Source organism: Sapajus apella, unplaced genomic scaffold (genome assembly GCF_009761245.1).
Source record: "Sapajus apella isolate SASKATOON/1434 unplaced genomic scaffold, GSC_monkey_1.0 scaffold8, whole genome shotgun sequence".
Lineage (NCBI taxonomy): Eukaryota > Metazoa > Chordata > Mammalia > Primates > Cebidae > Sapajus > Sapajus apella.
This window is the reverse complement of record NW_022436948.1, coordinates 45781689-45802414: the sequence shown is the minus strand read 5'-3', so window position 1 is coordinate 45802414 and position 20726 is coordinate 45781689. Positions and strand designations below refer to the sequence as shown.

At 35.4% G+C, this 20726-nt stretch overlaps 1 protein-coding gene and 1 long non-coding RNA gene across 4 annotated transcripts in view; one reads left to right on the top strand and one right to left on the bottom strand.

Moving 5' to 3' along the window:
• Positions 1 to 20375, top strand: part of LOC116551014 — a 334562-nt gene extending 314187 nt beyond the window's left edge. The window contains exon 3 of the long non-coding RNA XR_004268666.1: positions 20319 to 20375. This is a non-coding gene — a long non-coding RNA (uncharacterized LOC116551014). The remainder of the gene's footprint in view (positions 1 to 20318) is intronic.
• The window catches only part of EPHA6 (EPH receptor A6), a 970705-nt gene that overhangs the window by 376121 nt on the left and 573858 nt on the right, over positions 1 to 20726 (bottom strand). The gene's annotated exons all lie outside the window — the stretch shown is intronic.

Sequence of the window (20726 nt, the reverse complement as noted above, 5' to 3'; positions counted from 1 at the left end):
GTCCATTTTCCCACTGTTGATAAAGACATGCCTGAGACTGGGAAGAAAAAGATGTTTAATTGGAATTACAGTTCCACATGGCTGCGGAAGCCCCAGAATCATGGTGGGAGGCAAAAGGAACTTCTTGCATTATGGCGACAAGAGAAAATGAGGAAGATGCAAAAGAAGAATCCCCTGATAAAACCATCAGATCTTGTGAGACTTATTCATTACCGTGAAAACAACATGGGGGAACCACCCCCATGATTCAAATTATCTCCCATTGGGTCCCTCCACAACACACGGGAATTATGAGAGTACAATTCATGATGAGATATGGGTGGGGACACAGAGCCAAACCAAATCATTCCACCCCGGCCCCTCCAAATCTCATGTCCTCACATTTTAAAACCAATCATACCTTCCCAACAGTCCCCATTTCAACATTAACCCAAAGTCCACCATCCAAAGTCTCATCTGAGACAAGGCAGTCCCTTCCACCTATTAGCCTGTAAAATCAAAAGCAAGCAAGTCACTTCCCAGGTCCAATGGGGGTACAGGTATTGGGCAAATACAGTCATTCCAAATGGGAAAAATTGGTCAAAGCAATGGGGTTACAAGGCCCATAAACTTCTGAAATCAAGTGAGGTAGTCACATTTTAAAGCTCCAAAATGATTTCCTTTGACTCCAGGTCTCACATCCAGGTCACACTGATGCAAGAATGGTTCCCATGGTCTTGGGCAGCTCCACCGCCATGTCTTTTTAGGGCACAGTCTTTCTCCCAGCTGCTTTCACAGGCTGGCATTGAGTGTCTGCAGCTTTTCCAGGTACTTGGTGAAAACTGCAGGTGAATCTACCATTCTGGGGTCTGGAGGATGGTGGCCCTCTTCTCACAGCTCCACTAGGTGGTGCCCCAGTAGGGACTCCGTGTTGGGGCTCTGACCCCACATTTCCCTTCTGCCCTGCCCTAGCAGACGTTCTCCATGAGAGCCCTCCCTTGCAGCAAACTTCTGTCTGGGCATCCAGGCATTTCCATACATCTTCTGAAATCTAGGTGACATTCCCAAACACCAGTTCTTGACTCTGCACCTACCGGCCCAATACCACATGGAAGCTGCCAAGGCTTGGGGCTTGCATCCTCTGAAGCCATAGCTGAGCTCTGTGTTGGGCCCTTTCAGTCACAGCTGAAGAGGCTGGGGTGCAGGACAAGACCCTAGACAGCACACAGAGTGGGGACCCTGGGCCCTGCCCACAAAACCATTTTTTCCTCCTAGATCTCCAGGTCTGTGATGCAAGAGGCTACTGCACAGGTCTCTGATATGCCCTGGAGACATTTCCCAGTTGTCCTGGGGATGAACACTTGGCTCCTTGTTACTTATGCAAATATCTGCAGGTGCCCTGAATTTCTCCTCAGAAAATGGGATTTTCTTTTCTGTCACATTGTCAGTCTGCAAATTTTCCTAACTTTTATGCTCTCCTTCCCTTTTAAAATGGAGTGCTTTTAACAGCACCCAACTAACCTCTTGAAGGCTTTGCTGCTTACAAATGTCTTCTGCCAGATACCCTAAATAATCTCTCTCAAGTTCAAAGATCTCTAGCACAGGGCAAAATGCTGCCAGTCTCTTTGTTAAAAACATAATAAGAGTCATCTTTGATCTGGCTCCCAGCAAGTTCCTCATCTCTATCTGAGACCACCTCAGCCTGAATTTCATTGTCCACATGATTATCAGTATTTTTGTCAAAGCCATTTAAGAAGTCTCTAGGAAGTTTCAAACTTTCCCACATTTTTATGTCTTCTTCTGAGTCCTTCTAACTGTTCCAACCTCTGCTTATTACCCAGTTCCAAAGCCACTTCCACATTTTGGTATCTTTTCAGCAACGCCCCACTCTACTGGGACCAATTTACTGTATAGGTCTGTTTTCACATTGCTGATAAAGAAATACCTGAGGCTGGGAAGAAAAAGATGTTTAATTGGACTTACAGTTCCACATGGCTGGGGAGGCCTCAGAATCGTGGCAGGAGGTGAAAGGGACTTCTTACATGGTGGTCACAAGAGAAAATGAGGAAGATACACAGGCAGAAACCCCTGATAAAATCATCAGATCTCGTGAGACTTATTCACTACCATGACAACAGTATTGGGTAACCGCCCCCATGATTCAAATCATGGGGCCTTCACACAACATGTAGGAATTACCAGAGTATAATTCAAGATGAGATTTGGGTGGGGATACAGAGTCAAACCATAGCAGTCACATAATGGCCTTTGTTGTTGTTACCTTCCAAATTAATGAATTATCTCCAAGATTTGGCATCACATAGTGCAGGAGAATCATATTTGTTCCACATCTGTCCATGTGAGTCCTGGTTAAATTTAGTTAGACCCTGAGCTAACACAGGTGGATATGCCTCCTGGATTTTCATATTCTAGATGGTTTTTATCAGATGTAGTTCTACTAAATTTTCTGATATTCCCAAGAGCTGAGTATTTGGCAGTCTGAAAATGTGGAAACTGCATCATGAAATCATGAACTATTTCTTATGTTCTGTCTCCCTCACCTTGCCTCCAGCATAATTCATTATTTCTTTGCACTATTCTCTTACTTTCCAATTTTCTGGTGAGTATAAATCCCTCAATGAATATGGAAAGCAATGATCTGGGCAGGAATCGTACTGTCACATTGAATCAGCACCCACCAGTGCAGAAGTGACTGTCCCGTGTTCTGGTTTAGAACTTGCATTTCTGAATCAAAATTAGACTGTAGGAAAAGCTGAAAGCTCTCTTTCAGAAAAATAAGCTGGTAATAAGATTAGTCGATCCTTCTCTTTCTGCCTTAGAGATTTACAGAACCTTTCTAACAATATACTGTTAGCCCTAATAGACTGCATTCCTGTGCCTGTTGATTTTTGATTTTGCTTTTGTATGTGATTTGCAGATAAAGAGAAACTGGAACACGTGGTCAGTCAGTTCTACTAGCCAGATGATCTTACAGTCAGAAGCCGGCTTATTGCATTTCAAATACTTCTACATGTAAGTCAATTTACCTTTTAGAAGTAATTCTGTACTTTAGTTTTGACAAAATTGTACATTTGCAGGGAACATCTGAATCATATTTATCACAATATCACTCTCCATTATTATTAGGGCAAATTATTAAAATTTAGTGTTTCTCCCTTTTATTTAATTGAAGTATAACTTACATATGATAAACTCTATATTTATTATTTATTTTTATTTGTGAACATTTATGGGATACAAGTATAATTTTGTTAATGCATAGATTGCATAGTGGTATAATCAGGGCTTTATGGTACAACTGCATATATTGGACAATTTGATGATTTTTGACAAAGGGTTTCACCTGTGAAATCATTGTACTCAAGATACCGGATATTTGTATTCATGCAAAAGATTACTCCTGTCCCATTTGTGATCCATTCCTCCTCCACCACTGTCCCCAGATAGACTTTCTTTCACTATAGGTTAGTGTGTATTTTCTAGAATTCCATATAAATGAATCATAGACTATGCAGTCCTTTTTTACATGGGCTTTTTCTTTCAGCATAAGAAACGTATTCTTCCATGTTGGGGCATGTATCAGTCATTAGTTCCTTTCAGTTGCTGAGTGGTATTCCATTATGCATATTTTCAAGCATTAATTTTATATCTGTAGTAAGGGTTCAAATATTTAAGACAATTTTATTTATTTACATGATACTTAAATTTTCCTCAAAAAATTAAGCAGAGCTGTATTACCTAGGATATGCACTGACCGTGTTTTTTTCATAAACTATGTTCTTAAATCTCTTTTTTATAGATAGAAAAAAATTCATTAATTTTCCTGTGGCATAAATACATAAAATTAAGCAGAAGATGTCACTTTATACAATATTAACTGAGAGTAAATAATGCTCACTAGCTTTTGCTACCTCAGTCCCTTTCTCCATCTTGTCTTGGTAAGAGAATACGGTAAAATTACCATTTAATTACATAGTTTAATTCTTCTCCCCGGTATTTTCTCAGTAATGTGAAAGAGGCTAATATTAGACACAACAGAAGTAGGAGGGAGTGCTTAAGACAACTGTTTCTGAAAACGCCCTTCCCTTTTATTATGCAAAGAGAAGACGAAAGGCCTTGGTAACAGGATGACCAGTGTATGTAGAAAACGAAGTTCTATTTTCTAAACTTCAAGGGCTGGCAGATTTTGTGCTGGGAAATGACAGAGAACCTTTAATTTGTGGAGAAATGGGAAAAATAGTGAGTAAAGTAGGTGGCACACCAAGAACTATTTTTGCCTTGTTAATTTTGTCTACCCAGTGACTGCATGGGCCGGATACATAGTAGGTTTTCAAAATATTTATCCTATAAAAGCATTGGGTGTAATAAGAAGTGTTGACCCAGACATGCAAATTCTTTGAAGCCAATCAGAAATTGTATATATCATAAAAGACTAGGAAAAATATTTAAATCTGGTAGTGAAAAGTTTGGTAAAAAAAGTAGTAATGTGGTATTTGGTTTTCTGTTTCTGCATTAATTTTCCTAGAATAATGGCCTACAGCTGCATCTGTGTTGCTGAAGAGATAATAATTTTTCATAATGTCATTCCTTTTTATAAATAGGAGCTAAACCTTAAACACACATGGACATAAAGATGGGAACAAGAGACACTGGGGACTACGGGACTACTCTCAGGATGAGTGAGGGGCAGGGCAAGGGTTGAAAAACCAGCTTTTGGGTACTGTTCTCACTACCTGGGTGATGCTGACTGCCTTGGTGACAGGTTCATTCATCCACTAACCTTCAGCATCATGCCATATACCCTTATAACAAACCCACACAAGTACTCTCTGAATCTAAAATAAAAGCTAAAGAAGAGTGTTAATGTGTAGGGTGGCTTGTCAGGATGAAGAGAGAATGGTGTCACAGAGAATATTTAGAAGATGATTGCAGGATTGAGAGCTGCAGTCCAGTGGGGCCTAGGGAAGAATGACAATAAGAGGTACCAAAACAGGGTGGTTATTTTGGTAACTGACTCATGATTAGTAGGTAAAGGGTGCAAGTGTTAAAAATGAAAGAAGCAAAAGGGTAGGAGAACAACAGTTTTGAGTCTGGATGATTAGGGGAATTAAATTAATTATTTAATTAAATTAAGATAACAGCTGTGGATGTGGGCAGCCGAAGGTAGGAATTAATTTAGAAACAGGTGTGGTGAGGTATATGAAGTTCGGAGCTTCCCTTTAACTTATGCTTTAGTCCTTTAAAATATGCAGTAGGCTCTATTGTAATATAGGAAGTATTCATAGAAACAAGAGTTCAGACAACTGTTATTTTCCTAAGAAAAATCAAATTGGAGAACATATTTTGGTTTCCGAAAAAGCTTTGAAAAGTTTGCCTCTAGTGAAAAACAAGTCATAGATCAAAAGTGAAAGACCACCTTTGTAAAGTAAGAATTTTCTTTCGTTATAAGAATTATATATCCAACAAGTGCTTCATATAAACTATATTTCAACAATTTTACATATCTAACCAAAGGAAATTTTGAAGGGAAAAGATTTATATTGCACAAGGGAATGGAATGAGGGCTTTAAAAATTTACTACAATATATGAAGTCTCACTAATATAAAGCAAGATAGCAATAAAAGATAAATTCACAATCACATGGTATTTTTCTTTAAAGATGATCACATCTCTCTTTCAAATCACACTGTAGTGTCTCAAAAGCAGCATTTCTTATTACTGATACTACTTCCTAAAAGGTTGAATAGTTTCTGACTTTATGGGTGATGAATTCAAATAACAAGCCGTTCTTGTGTCAATTTTCTGACTTCAAAAGTAAATGACTTGTGGAATAGTATTCTAATTTTACCTTATCTTTTAAAGCCATCTACTTTTCTTATTAGCAAAGAATTGAATGTAATCGCGGTAGCCAGAGATTTACAAACTTTCAATCACTTGACTCAGTGGAAAAGAGGAATACCACCAGCTTCTTCTTACAGACTGTTGTGATTGAGATTTCATGACTTAGCTGCTATCATAAGGCTGAATTTAAGAAATGTGAGATCATAGACATGATCATTTAAAAAATTTTTAAAAAGAAAAGAAATGAAGAATTACATCTCATCCAAAATGTTCATACCTAATTTTATTACAGTCACGTCATATAAAAACATACATTTTAGGAGGAATTGGGAATATGCTTTTCATTCCAAAGTTACAATTCCTAAATAGGAATCACTAACAAAAAAATAGAGAAGCAAATTTTTTTAATAATATAAATCACAAAAATGTTGCTAAGAAAAGAATTTCAAGTACAACCTTTCTGTTTATTGTGAAATTTCATACAGAAACAAAAAAGCACAATAGTGTAATGGACATCCTATATCATCACCTACTTTTAACAAGTGGGACCATTTGAAGAATTTGGTTTGCTTCTGATTTTGTGTAATTAAAAAAGAAACTTTTCAGATAATAGCCTCTTTTGTAACCTCCTTGATCAAATTGTCTTGTTTTTTTTTTCCCCAAATTAACCATTTACCTGGATTCTAGGTATGTTTGTTATCAGTGTACAGATAGATCACTTAAATAATGCATGTTTTATATGATATGTAATAACGTAATATATATTGTATTATATGTTATGTAGCTTGGTATTGCTTGAAGTGTTTTTAAACTTAAAATGGATTATATTATGTATATTTTGTCTTTAATTCATAGTTACATTTCTAAATTCCCAAATGTATCTGTGTTAATGCTTGTATATCTGGTTCATTCATACCTGCTGTGTAATATTTTATTGCATGACAATATCAAGGGTTATTTACATGTTCCTATAAAAATGTGAATAACCTGTAGGTCATTTTCAAATTATTATTAAGGCAAACACTGCACTGAACATTTCTGACCACATCTCCTTAGGCACATGTGAGAATTTGTTTAAAGCATGAAACTGAAAGTAGAACTGCTGGATTGCATGAAGGATATGCATGTCTTCATATTAAATTAATCTACAAAGGGACTGTACACATTGACATGCTCGCCAACAATGAATGAGAGTTCACTTTCTCTGCCTCTATGTCTGTATACTTACCTTTAAGAAGTAAATTTTAAAATTAACATAAAGCTTGTATCTACTATAACTTTAACATAAAACATATTTGCTAAAATGCTATGCCGAATTTTTATTTGTAATGAAAAGGCTTTAGGAACAATGAATCCCTCAAAAAAATGTGGATCTTCTTGCATTAATTAAACATATTTAGCTACAGCAAAATTCAGTGCAGACAGGACCAGGATTTTCATCTCTCACTCCTTTCTTATGATCCCAGAAATCAACCAGTACCCAAGAGAAGAACTAAGTCAGGAGACTGATAATGGACTGGAGCCAGACATTCTTGCCTCATCTCCCAGTTCTGCCTCTCATTAGCTTCAAGATCATGCAAAAACTCTTGATCTTATTCCACCTCTTTGAACTTTAGATTTTCCTTCGAAAAAAATGGTGATTGTAATTGCAACCCTATAATATTGTTTTAAAGATATAAGCCAAATAAAATTTGTAAGTCACATAGAACAAAACAACACAAGTTAGGTGACAGAAAATGTTTATTCATCATTCTGTATGAAATTGGGCAAACTGTCATGTTAAAGCCAATAAAATAGAATAAAATCAAAACCTTCAATATATAATAGCCATACATGTTTTCTTCTTTTCTTTTAGATTCAATAGTTTTTAACCTAATACGGTTATTAGTTGGCATTTAACAAATATTGTCTAACAGGAACCCTGAATTTCACCCTCCTATATACTTTGACCTGACATGGTATGCATATTATAAAGTATATCTAACTTGTTGGATACCTTTATAATGTAGTAGTGCTATTTATGGGTGGAAAAAAGTAGAAGACAAACATGTTGAGCCATACTTTTCCCATGTTATACAAGAAGTTTTTGTGGTCAAGGACTTTTCTTATTCATATTTGTATTTCTATGGTTGTCATGTAGTAAGTCCGCTTATATGCTAGATGAATGAATGAATGAAGAAACAACTGTTTTTTCTTGTGTTGATTTTCAGGAAAATGAGTTATTCTTGGCAGAATCAAATCATCTCTATAAGTGGAAGCAGTAATGTCTGCTCGTGAACCAGTCAGTTATCACAAGTACTGAATTATAAACTCAAACCTCAATTTGAGTTGATTTTGCTACCACACCAGTTGTAAGTGCTACATGGCTGAAAACGGGAAAGAGGGTGGAGATTGCAGGGGCGGGGTAAATCAATCACACTAATGCTTTTCTTTAAATTCCAAATCAATAAAAGGTTGTTTGTTTCTTATTCTGTAGGGACTAAAATGTTGTATATGAATTCCGCTTTCTAAAAGCTACCATCTTTATGGAAAGAATAAAATATTGAAAACTTTGATTTTTTTTTGCATCTGGTAGACTGTTGTTATATATTAGCAGCCTGATAAAGTAGTATACTCCTAAATTTCGTAAATAACTGGAGCTATAGGTCTAGATATTACCTACAATATACAAAATATAGGCAGGACATATATTGATTATCAGTATATAAATGTTATAAAGAAGCCAGAGAAATTACATTACAGCCATGAATTGTTTGTATCAATCAGTGAAATTCAGGGATCACACAAGAGAAGGGAAGTCCCCCAAGCAAGGAATGGAAAACGAAGGTGAGAGCGATATCAGGTAAAAGGCAAGAAGCTGATGCCAAACTCGTCATTCCGGAGCCTTCCATATTCCCCATGCCAGTAACTGAAACAGCCATTTACCCAGTTGCTAAAGTCAAAAATTTGGAGTTAACCATGTCTCCTCCATTTTCTTTGATCCTACATATTCAAGCCATTGTCAACAAATCCTGTCAGGTCTACTTACAAAATACATATGCCCCCATCCACTTCTCTATATTTCCAAAGCCACCACTCCAGCCCGAGCCACCTTTCTGTCCTGACTAAACTTCTAACTGATCCATTCCCATAGCTGCCAGGGATCACACTTGATCCCTTCACATAGCTGCCAGCCACAACTTTAAAGAGTTAATTCAGTTACTGTCACTTCCTGTTTGAAAACTTTCAGTGACTTCCAAACAGAACTTCATATATAATCCAAATCTATTACGTGCATGTTCTGGCCTCTAGGAGCCCACAATTTCATTGTTACAGCATGATGCTTTTTCATCATTCACTGTAGCATGACTACAAGTGTACTCCGTTAAGACACAGAACACTCTTTTCCCAGTTCAGGTCCATTGCACATGTTTTTCTTGCTTTTGGAATGCTATTCATATGGCCAGTTTATTCTCATTTTTCAGAAATAAACTTAAATATCAGATCTTTTTCTTTAACCTCTGCATACAAAACAGGTCAATCTATATGTCAGCAACCAGGTTATTTTCCCTATGGTAGTAATCACAATGAGTAAATACTTAATTTATTCATGATTTACTTGCTTATAGTATGTTTCCAATACTTGGCATAGTGTTGATCATTCTCACAAGAACCTGGGACTGTGCATGGCATATAACAAGCACTTAATATCTATATGTACAAATAATGAATGAATAAATGAAAGAATAAATGCTTATCTACATGCCTCTCTAGAGATTTTTAAAGAGGCTAATGGATGAATTTGGAATTTCAAAAAAGCTTCTAAATGTTATTTCATTAATTAATTCATTCTGAAGATATATCATCATGGAAACAGGTTGAATTCTTCAATAAATAAATATAGCAAATATAAGTACCATAAATATATTTTATTAGCTTTGACTCATTTATATGGTTACTATGACAGATAGGCTGATCTATTTTGTATACAGAGGTTAATCAAGAAAATCATTAGTTATGCAATATGGTTCATAAAAACAAAATACTATATTTATTTTTGCATAAGCATTTACATTTCCAAATTCAATAAATTTATACATGATGAAGTAATGTTGACTTCTTTACTATATTAATCATATATATTTGTAGAGAACTAAATATATTTCAAAATCAATCACGTAATACATTTTAAGAGAAAAAGAAATGACAGTCTCTCGTTTAATGTCTGTGTAGACTCGTGTATTTTCTCAAATAATAAAACATAACAAAGACCACAGAAATTAAAAGGTTTTCATATTTTAACTGACATTTGTCTCAGAACAAAAGGTAGTTTCTGGCATTCGATTCTTTATATTATTAGGGAAAGGCTTGCAATATTCCAGATGGGTTCAGTGTTTACCAACATATGGTAATGTTGTCAAACAAAGAACATGTAAATTTTAAGCTTTGAAGTCAGTACCTTGAACTTGTGAAAGTATACATGAATTATTTAAGAAGTGTGAAAGTAGTGTTATGTTATATAAGGAAGGAAGATAGAAAAAGTCAGGCTGTGGTTATACAAATCATGAGCTGAGGTAGGGAGTTAACTTATTCTCTATTTACGCTAAAAATGGGTTCACACACACACACACACACACACACACACACGCACCAAGAAAAGTATTAATTGCTCACACATTAATTATAATACAGTATTATTCTAGTGTATGCAACGCAATAGATTGCAAAGCTGTTTTACTTGTATCTTACGTACATCCTCACAAAAGCGCCCACAGGTCAAGAACATGGTTTCCGGAGTGAGACACACTGAGTTCAAACCTCAGAGTCCTCCCTTATCAGCTGTGTATCTTTGAACGCGTTCCTAATTTATTTGCCACTATTTCTTCATCTGCAAGAAGGGGATGATAGTATCTCCTCCTACTGTGTTGTGAGAATTCAATGAATCAATACATTTAAAACGCTGAGAACAGTTCCTGGCATGTGGTAAGTGCCTAGTAAATGCAGGCTCTTCTTACTTTCATTTCACAGGAACAGAAGCGAAGTTCAATGAAATAAAAAAATTTAAGGCCATGCAGTTTTCAAAACAATGGGGAGAGGCAGTGCATACCCAAGGGTCTGGATTTACAATCCAAGGTGTTTTGTACTTTACATAATTACATATTCATAATCAAGTGCTTTGTTTTTGTAAGGTTTCCCAAACATACACTTTTTCTTGGCTTTACTCACTGTCCTGTCTGATTATTGTTTATCCTTGTTTTTTTCCCCTCTTTTACGGGGAAGTCAGAAAAAAAAAACAGTAATTGTGTATTCCATGGTGATGTGCTATGAATTCAGTCTAAGATTAGTTGCCGTATTAACAATAAACTTACCCAGAGATAGCATTTCCACACATGTACATATGACCATGTACATGTCTATAAATTACTGAAATAATCCAATCTAATAGGTAATTTTGAAAGACGCTTGACAACTTTAAATCTTGCACAGCTGAAAAATTTTAAACTGTTGCCTTCCGGATTGACTTAGGGCATTGATATCAGCACCGTGAATGCTGCCTGATACACAGTGGATGCTGAACAAATATTTGCTGAGGTAATTAATTAATAAAAATGCTAAGGCTGGGAGCGGTGGCTCACACCTGTAATCCCAGCAGTTTGGGAGGCTGAGGCGGGCTGATCATGAGGTCAAAGCCTCCAGACAATCTTGGCCAACATAATGAAACCCCGTCTCTACTAAAAATACAAAACTTAGTTGGGCGTGGTGCCACATGCCTGTAATCCCAGCTACTCGGGAGGCTGAGACAGGAGAATCACTTCAACCACGGAGTCGCACCACTGCACTCCAGCCTGGCGACAGGGCTTGACTCCATCTCTAAATAAATAAATAAATAAATAAATAAAGTGCTCCACCCAACAAGCGTGTAAGTGGCACAGAATACAAAAAAAAAAAATCAGAAAAATATGAATATCTAGATTTAGATGGAAATACAAAGGATCAATAAATCACAATGTGTAGGTTTCTTTAGTTAGAAAGGCTTTAAATCAACATGTTTCAACATAAGAAAAAACGACAATACCATACTGAATTTTTTCAAGCTAATACAGAGATAGTCTGCTTAATTTTGAGTATGTTTCTCTAACTATTGTGAGAGAGAAATTTTGATGGTGCAACTATAAATTTTTAATCCAAATTGTAGCATTTAAGAGTTTTACTCCATTGAGTGGCTGAATCTTACTCCTCACAAAGGGTAAGATGCTTTTTCATTTTGCAAAACATAGTTGTTGAGAACAAAACCAAAGCCCCTTAACCTAAGGATGATCAAAACAGACTAGTTCTAACAGAAAAAAATTAACCAAGGAAACAAACGTAAAGTTACCTTTCATGTAAAATCAGTAGTGGATTCTTTACATGAAAACCAAAAGGCTGGAGTTTTGCCGTTTACCACAAATAGAAGAGTGAAAAAATATAATCTATTAAAATGTCTTTATGATTTTTCCTCTCACAATATTTTAAATATTTTGCTAATGATGGCTGTAGGGTAGTTTTTGGAAGAAATAAAATAGAACATTATAGAACTTGAGGCTCATCTACTGCTTTAATCGCTTTGAAACATCTTTATCCCAAATTTTTAAAGTCTTTAAAAATGCATCTAAGTAAAATCAACAACATATTGTAGAAATTCTAAATAAATATGATTATGATAATGACTTCTCACACAAAATTTAAGAGATATTCATTTGCCTTTTGAATCATTATAGAACGAATATATCTACATCTTTCATTTTCCATGAATGCATTCTGTATATCAAGGTTTTAGTAGAGCAGCTCTGGTTGCTAAGCTATTGATAATGTGTTTTGTTAACACAGAATTCTCCTATTCCTGTGGATTCAGCAGAGTCTTCTGAAACTTAAACATCTTAACTCTTCTGTTTAAAGCCTAACTCAACCTGAGAGTAGGTATGTTTTTAGAATGGAAAAAGTTGCTCCCAATAGTTTTAAAAAGATGGACATCTCAAATTCAGGACTTCAATTTGTACTTCATTAATCTCTTACAGTTATTGCCAAATATTTTTTTTAATTTTAATAAATCAGTAAGTCATAAAAATGTACTTTTAAAAGTAAATTCCAAACATATTCAAAAATAAATCCTATGTTATTTACATAAGACATTTTATTTTAGAAATTAGTCCCTTTGATTTTGCTAAGGGTAGATAATTACAGTTACTATGTTAATTAATATTCATTTAAATTTAAGTCTCCAGAGTTGCATAGAAATAAACTATGTTTTACATTGTAACTATTTTGCATACACTTTTAAAACATGATTCTAATCATGAAGATTCGATTTTTTCCTTGAAATTTTGCTAGCAGCGACATAATTTTAAGGAAATGTGTTACCTAAAGAACAGTTGTCTGCCTTATTTTTATCTATACCTCAAAATTGCCTTGTTTTCTTGATGTCTCCTGAAATACTTAGAATAGAAAGAAAATTACTGTTTATGTCAAATGTTAATTAAAAAAAAAGACAACTAAAACTCCCAAAAATTGGCTTAGGTAACACTAACAGGTTTCCATGTTAGCGTAAAATCCCCTTAAAAAAATAACTGCTAAAATTAGACTCCCTTTTGGCTTTCTCTGTGTCCTTGTAATTTTTCTCAAAAATTTCCCACTAATTCAGAACCGTTTTTTATAATGGTAAAATATACACAACATAAATATACCATTTTAATTATTTTAAGCATATACTTCAGTAACATTAAGGGCATTTATACTACTGTGTAGCCATCACTATCCTCTATCTCCAGAACATTTTTCACCTTCCCAAACTGAAACTTCATACCCATCGTACGGTAGCTCCCATTTTGTCCTCTCCCAGTCCTTGGAAACCACAATGCTACTTTCTGTCTCTATGAACTTGACTATTCCAGGTACGTCATATAAGTGGAATCATACATCATTTCTCCTTTTGTGGCTGACTTATTTCACTTAGCCTCCTGTCCTCAAGGATAATCTATGTTACAGCTTGTGTAAGAATTTCCTTCGGTCTTAAGGCTATTAATCCCTTGCATATATACACCACCTTTTGTGTATCCATTCATCTGTTAATGGACATTTGGGTTGCTTCCTCCTTTTGGCTAGTGTGAATACTGGTGTTAGGAACACTAGTACACAAATAACCATTCAAGTCCCTGCTTTCAATTATTTTGGGTAGATATCTAGAAGTGGAATTACTAGATAATATGGTAATTATATTTGTAATGTATTGAAAAATTGCCATACTGTTTTCAATATCTAATTCAGAGGTTCTTTTTTAAACAGTAAAATACACAAAATTCAAAAATGAAAAAGCAAGTTAGCATGCCACTGTGGATTGCAACATTGATTTGCTTAAAGAGACTTGATGTTAATTATTAACTTACCCCATTATTTTATAATGAGATAAGTAAACCAGAGCGAATCTGTAAGATGTCTAACCATGGTATTCAAATTTGCAGGCCAATGGTTGTCCCATAAACCTGCATTTGAAATGGGTGCTTAAAATTTAGTTATGATATTAGAAAAAAAATTAATACATACACTTGTATATAACTGTAGAAATAATTTACTTTGTTGTTGCAGCACCTGAGTTTTTTTCATATATATTGCAGGGACATTGTGGCATAATTATGGCTTTTGATATTTTGTATTAAAAATTCTTACATGTGGTGTTTAAGAACTGTTGTTGTGTGTAGAGAATTCCTAACCTTATTAACACCTCATAATCTCTTATACTAAATAAATTACACTTACACAAAAAGCAAAATCTACAAAGTATAAACATAATAAATTATCCTAAAGTTCTATAAATAAGTAATTAAATTACTTTCATTTCAAACATAGGTTTTGTTCCTTTTTTTTCAGGAGGATTATAGTAATCTTAATGAGCTTCCACAAGTGCCTTTAATTTACTAACTAGGACCACAAACACTTTCACAGACTGGACCATCTGATTAAATGAAAAATAAAATTGGCACCTTGACTTAGTAGTTTGTATACTTCAATAGACTTTCCTTCAAGTTAATTAATGTGTGAATGCTTGACTATGGATTTAATTAACCCACAGGGTACCTGTTGCTGTATTTCTCAAAAAAATAGCATGAAGCAAAGTACACCTAACTGACATTAACAGAATATATTAAGGTTCCAACATTAAATTAAACAACCAGAAATAATAAAAATTACACTTTATCTCATTAGCCCATAAACACATACATATTACATTCTTAAATTACTGTTTGGCCTAATGTATAAATAGGCTAAATGTGTAAACAAATAACAAATGTAAAATTATCATTAGGTATTATGAAAACCTGAACTTTCTCATTTTCTAAATTTTAATTCTAAATATCACATTTGAAGTGTTTTATTTTTATTAATAAAGATTGAGCTATAATGTATTGTGATTTTTATCACAGATATATAATTTAAAATAATTCACATGTGGGCATGCTCATAAATAGGCTGACTGGCAATACTGAATATCAAAATTATATATACTAATCACTATCAAAGTCAATCGCAAGTTATATAGGGCCACTATCTCTGTGAAATGAGAAACAGATCTAAATCTCCAAGTTACTCACACTCATTCTACTTTGAAGTATTTTATTGTATTATAATAAAATGATTTGTGTACTTAGTTGTTTTTATCCTTTAACAAAATATAAATTTCACGAAGGCAAAGATAATGTCAACCTTATTTAGTACTTTTTCTTCCATGGCTAGCGTAGCCTGTTGCATCTTAGATCTTCATGAAATATTTTCTGAACGAATAAAAACATGTTTTTAGGTAAACTTTCTGATTTCCTTTAGATCCACTGCCTCAATTCTTTCAGATATAGTGGAATGACTTAAAAATCTGCTAGTGGGTATACTTAAGCTGCTATGATTTTAATGTTTATTGCCTTTAAAACTCAGGTTGAAATTTAATCCCCAAAGTGGCAGTATTGAGAGTGGGGCCTTTAAGAAGTGATTGGGTCATGAGAGCTCTGTCCTCATGAATAGATTAATGCATTCACAGGTTAGTTAATTAATTAATTAATAGGTTGATGAATTAATGGGACTGGGGCTTTATAAAAAGAGAGATGTTAGCTAGCATGCTTAATCTTCTTGCCACATGGCACCCTGCACCTCCTTGATACTCTGCAGAGTCCAACCAGCAAGAATGCCCTCGTGAACTGTGGCTTTTTTACCTTGTACTTTTCAGCCCCCATAAATGTAAGAAATAAATTATTTGTCTTTATAAATTACCCAGTATGATGTTATAAGCAACAGAAAGCAGACTAAGACACAAGCCAAATTGCATGACTCATATTAAATTTCTGTTGCTATTCATGGCAACTGTTTCTGAGCCTGGCATCTTGCACAGCCCTGAAGTTTACCTCTGAGTGTTAAAAAGAATTGATCACTTGATCGTTTTTGCAAAAGACTCAAGCTGTTAGCCCAAGATTACTTTGGGGATGCCATTAGAGCCTATCAGGTGAAATAAACAAAGCTATTCATTAACATGGTTTCTTACTGATAGTTACAGCAACTCTAGGTGTACACATTAATGAGGCCGATGACCTAGTTCGTGCTATAAAGGACGCATGCCTATGAAATTTTTGTGTTTACACTAAAAAGAATGAGAATCCTACTAGATGTAGAAAAACAAAGGAATCCTTGATCCCCATTGGATGGAAGGCTCAGCAAGGCGCATAACAATCACAGTATTGAGACAACTCAAAAGTGCACATCTAATTGGTGGAATTGAGCTAAGTAGTGTCTCCTACAGAGATATTCTCCTCAGTGAGCTTCACTGATCTAATAGGGCCAACAGAAGCACAGGTGACAGCACTTTAGTGTGGGCAGAAGCTGAGTAGTCAGAGAATGCACGAGGGGAGATAGTAAAAGTTTACTTGAATAAATGTTTTTGTTTACTTCATTATTAAGTAAAATAATTACTTATTTTTCTCCTTATATGCTATAAATACTATGTGAGAGTATATCCTATATAGTTGATTCCTTTGATTTCATTTAGAGTTACACACGTTATCTTCTAAATGCATCTTATTTTCTCAAATTCTATTAAACAAATGTGGTTTAAGTTAAATAATGCAGAAGAAAATTCATGTGGTCATAAGCTGATGAGATTCCCAGTGTAAAACAAGGATATATGACTTCACCTCTTCTCCAAAACACTTACAAAATTTAAAAAAGGAAAGGAATAAAATTTATTCTGACAATGCAAAATTTTAAACTATAGGAAATAAAGAAATGTGGCAAAATGTCTGAAAATGTTCACTGACAATGTTTGAAAAAATTTTAAAATTAATATTCAAATAATGTTTTCATCAAATCTGAAATAAGATACTAAATGTGAATATACAGGGGATTCTGGAAAGATGGAGTAGAAAGGACCAGGAATCTGTCTTCCCATCTAGGCAACAATTGCACTGGCAGGCTCTGCCTGATGTAACTAATTTGGAAATCCGAAGTCTATTGAAGAATTGCAATATTCAGGGGAAGGTTGGATGATAAATTGAAGTTGATTTCAGTTAATTTCAGGTCTTAGCACAGTAGCAGCTAACCATCTCTCACTCTCAGCTCTGTGGCAGGCAGCTGTGCACTTGTTCCTGGTGCAACTTGCACACAGCTTGTGGGAGTCAGGGTGGCCATAAAGGACCCTGCCCTCAAAATATCAGGAACTATGCTCTGATTGCTGATTGCTGCTTCTGATCACAGAGGTACAGATAAAGAGACCTCCCTCGGCTAAGATGACTTCCAGATATAAAGGGATGGTATCTTTTATTCCTCTTTACTTTCTTTTTTTTCCCTCCATTAGCTGTACATGAAAGACAAGCAAAAAATTGAGAAGCACAAAAGAGAAAGACACAGGAAAATTATCAAGTCTAAGGAACAAAAAGAAAAAAATGGCTGAAGAAAAGTGAACAGAGCCTAAATAAACTGTAACACCATCAAGAAGATCAATATATGCAATGTAGAAGTTTCAGAAATGTGGCACATATACACTATGGATTACCATGCAGCCATAAAAAACAATGAGTTGTGTCCTTTGTAGGGACATGGATGAATCCGGAAACCATCATTCTCAGCAAACTGACACAAGAACAGAAAATCAAACACTGCACGTTCTCACTCATAGGCATGTGTTGAACAATGAGAACAGATGGACACAGGGAGGGTAGCATCACACACTGGGGTCTGTGGGCAGGGAGTAGGGGAGGGACAGAGAGGGGTGGGGAGGTTAGGGAGGGATAACATGGGGAGAAATGTCGGATATATATGATGGGGGGATGGAGGCAGCAAACCACACTGCCATGTATGTACATATTCAACAATCCTGCATGTTCTGCACATGTACCCCAGAACCTAAAGTGCAATTATATGTATATATATATATATATATATATACGTATACATACACACACACACACACACACACACACACACACAAAGTTTCAGAGTAAGAGAAAAGGGCAGAGGGAATACTTACAGAAATACAGGCTGAAAACCTCCCAAATTTGATGAAAGACATGGATATAAATATCCAAGCTTAAGGAACTCCAGATAAGATAAACTCAAAAACAAAAGAACAAACAAGCCATAGCAATTCACATTTCAAAAGAGAAAGAGAAAATCTTATTCGTAGCAAAAGAGAAGAAACTCATCATATTGAAGTTATCCTCAATAATAAATCCTCAATAAGATTTCTGATTAGAAACATTGGAGGCCAGAAGTTAATGGGTTGGTACATTCAAAGTCCTAAAACAACCTGTCATCCAAAATTCCTGTATCCAAGAAAAGTGTCCTTCAAATGTAACAGAGAAGTTAAATATTCCCAGAAAAACAAACCTGAGTCAATTAATTATGAGTAGACTTCTCCTGCAAGAAATGCTTAAAGGAGTCCTGTAGTGTAAAATGGAAAGACATTAGATAGTAATTTGAGGCCATATGAAGAAAAAAATCTCGATAAAAATAAATCATGTGCCGTTATAAAAGATAGTATTATCACACAAAGGTTTCTAACTCTACTTTTTGTTTTCTGCTTGATTTAAGTATTAATACACTAAAAATCAATTATTACTCTAAAAGCTAGTATATTTATAAGTTTGGTTTGCAGCTGTAAATTTAGTTTTTTATATAACTTTAAAAACTACTGCATTAAAACATCACTTTGTTTTTGGGCATATACAGTGTATAAAGCTGTAATTTTGTAATATCAACAATGAAGAGGGCATGGGGCCAGAGCTGTAAAGGGCAGCAATTTACGTGTTATTGAAGCTAAGCTGGTATGAATTCAAATTAGAGTGTTATAACTGTAGGATGTTAGATGTAATGCCCATAATAACCAAAAGAAAATAGTTGCCAAATATGCAAAAAAGGAAATGAAAAGGAAATTTAAATATTTCACCACAAAAAAATCAACAACAAATCATAAAATAATGCAGGAAATTAGGGAAAATACTGTATGGAAAATAGAAGACAAATAGAAAAGTGACAGAGGTACAGTTGACCCTTGAAAAACACGGGCTTAAACTGTTCAGCTTCACTCCATGCGGATTTTTTTTCAAAGTTACGCAAAGCGTTTCTGCCTCCCCTATCTTGTTTTCCACCTCTTCCACATCTTCTGCCTCTGCTACGCCTAAGGCAGCAAGACCACCCCCTTCTGTCTTCTCCTCAGCCTCCTCAATGTGAAGTTCATGAAGATGAAGACCTTCATGATGATCCACTTCTGTTTAAGGAATCCTAAAGATATTTTCATTTCCTTATGATTTTGTTAATAGCATTGTTTCCCTCTAGCTTACTTTATTGTTAGAATACAGTATACAACACATATAACATAGAAAATATGTGCTAATTGACTACTTATGTTACCAGTAAAGCTTCCAGTCAACACTAGGCTATTAGCAGTTAAGCTTCTGTGGAGTCAAAATTACACACAAATGTTCAACTGCATGGGGGGTTAATGCCCATAATGCCAGTATTGTTCAAAGAACAACTGTAAATCCTTTCTTATTGGGAATTACTTTAAGTTGAAATACATTTAATTCTCCAACAAAAAGACAGATTGGCAGAATGGATAAAAACACATGACCAACTATATATTGTCTAGTCAGCCACAGCAGCTCATGCCTGTAATTCCAGCACTTTGGGAGGCTGAGGTGGGTGGATCACCTGAGGTCAGGAGTTCAAGACCAGCCTAGCCAACATGGTGAAACCCGGCGTATACTAAAAATATAGAAACTAGCCAGGCATGGTGGCACACGCCTGTAATCCCAGCTACTTGGGAGGCTTAGGCATGAGACTTGCCTGAATCTGGGAGGTGAAGATTGCAGTGAGCCGAGATCACACCACGCAATCCAGCCTAGGAGCAAGACTCCATCTAAAGAGAAAACCAAAAAACACAAAACTATACATTGCCTAAAAGAGCCTCAGTTTAAATCCAAAGATACAGATTAAAAGTGAAAAGATGGGCCATGTGTGGTGGCTCATGCCTGTAATCCCAGAACTTTGGGAGGCCAAGATGGGTGGATCACCTGAGGTCTGGAGTTCGAGACCAGCCTGACCAACATGGAGAAACACCATCTCTACTAAAAATATTTAAAAAGTTAGCCAGGTGTGGTGGCATGCCTTTGTAATCCCAGCTACTCGGGAGGCTGAGGCAGGAGAATTGCTTGAACCTGGGAGGCAGAGGTTGTGGTGAGCCAAGATCATGCCATTGCACTGAAGCCTGGGCAATAAGAGTGACACTCCATCTCAAAAAAAACCCAAAAATAATAAAAGTGAAAAGATGGAAAAAGATATTCCATGCAACTGTTATGTAAAAGAGAGCAAGGGTGGCTACATTAATTAGACCAAATAG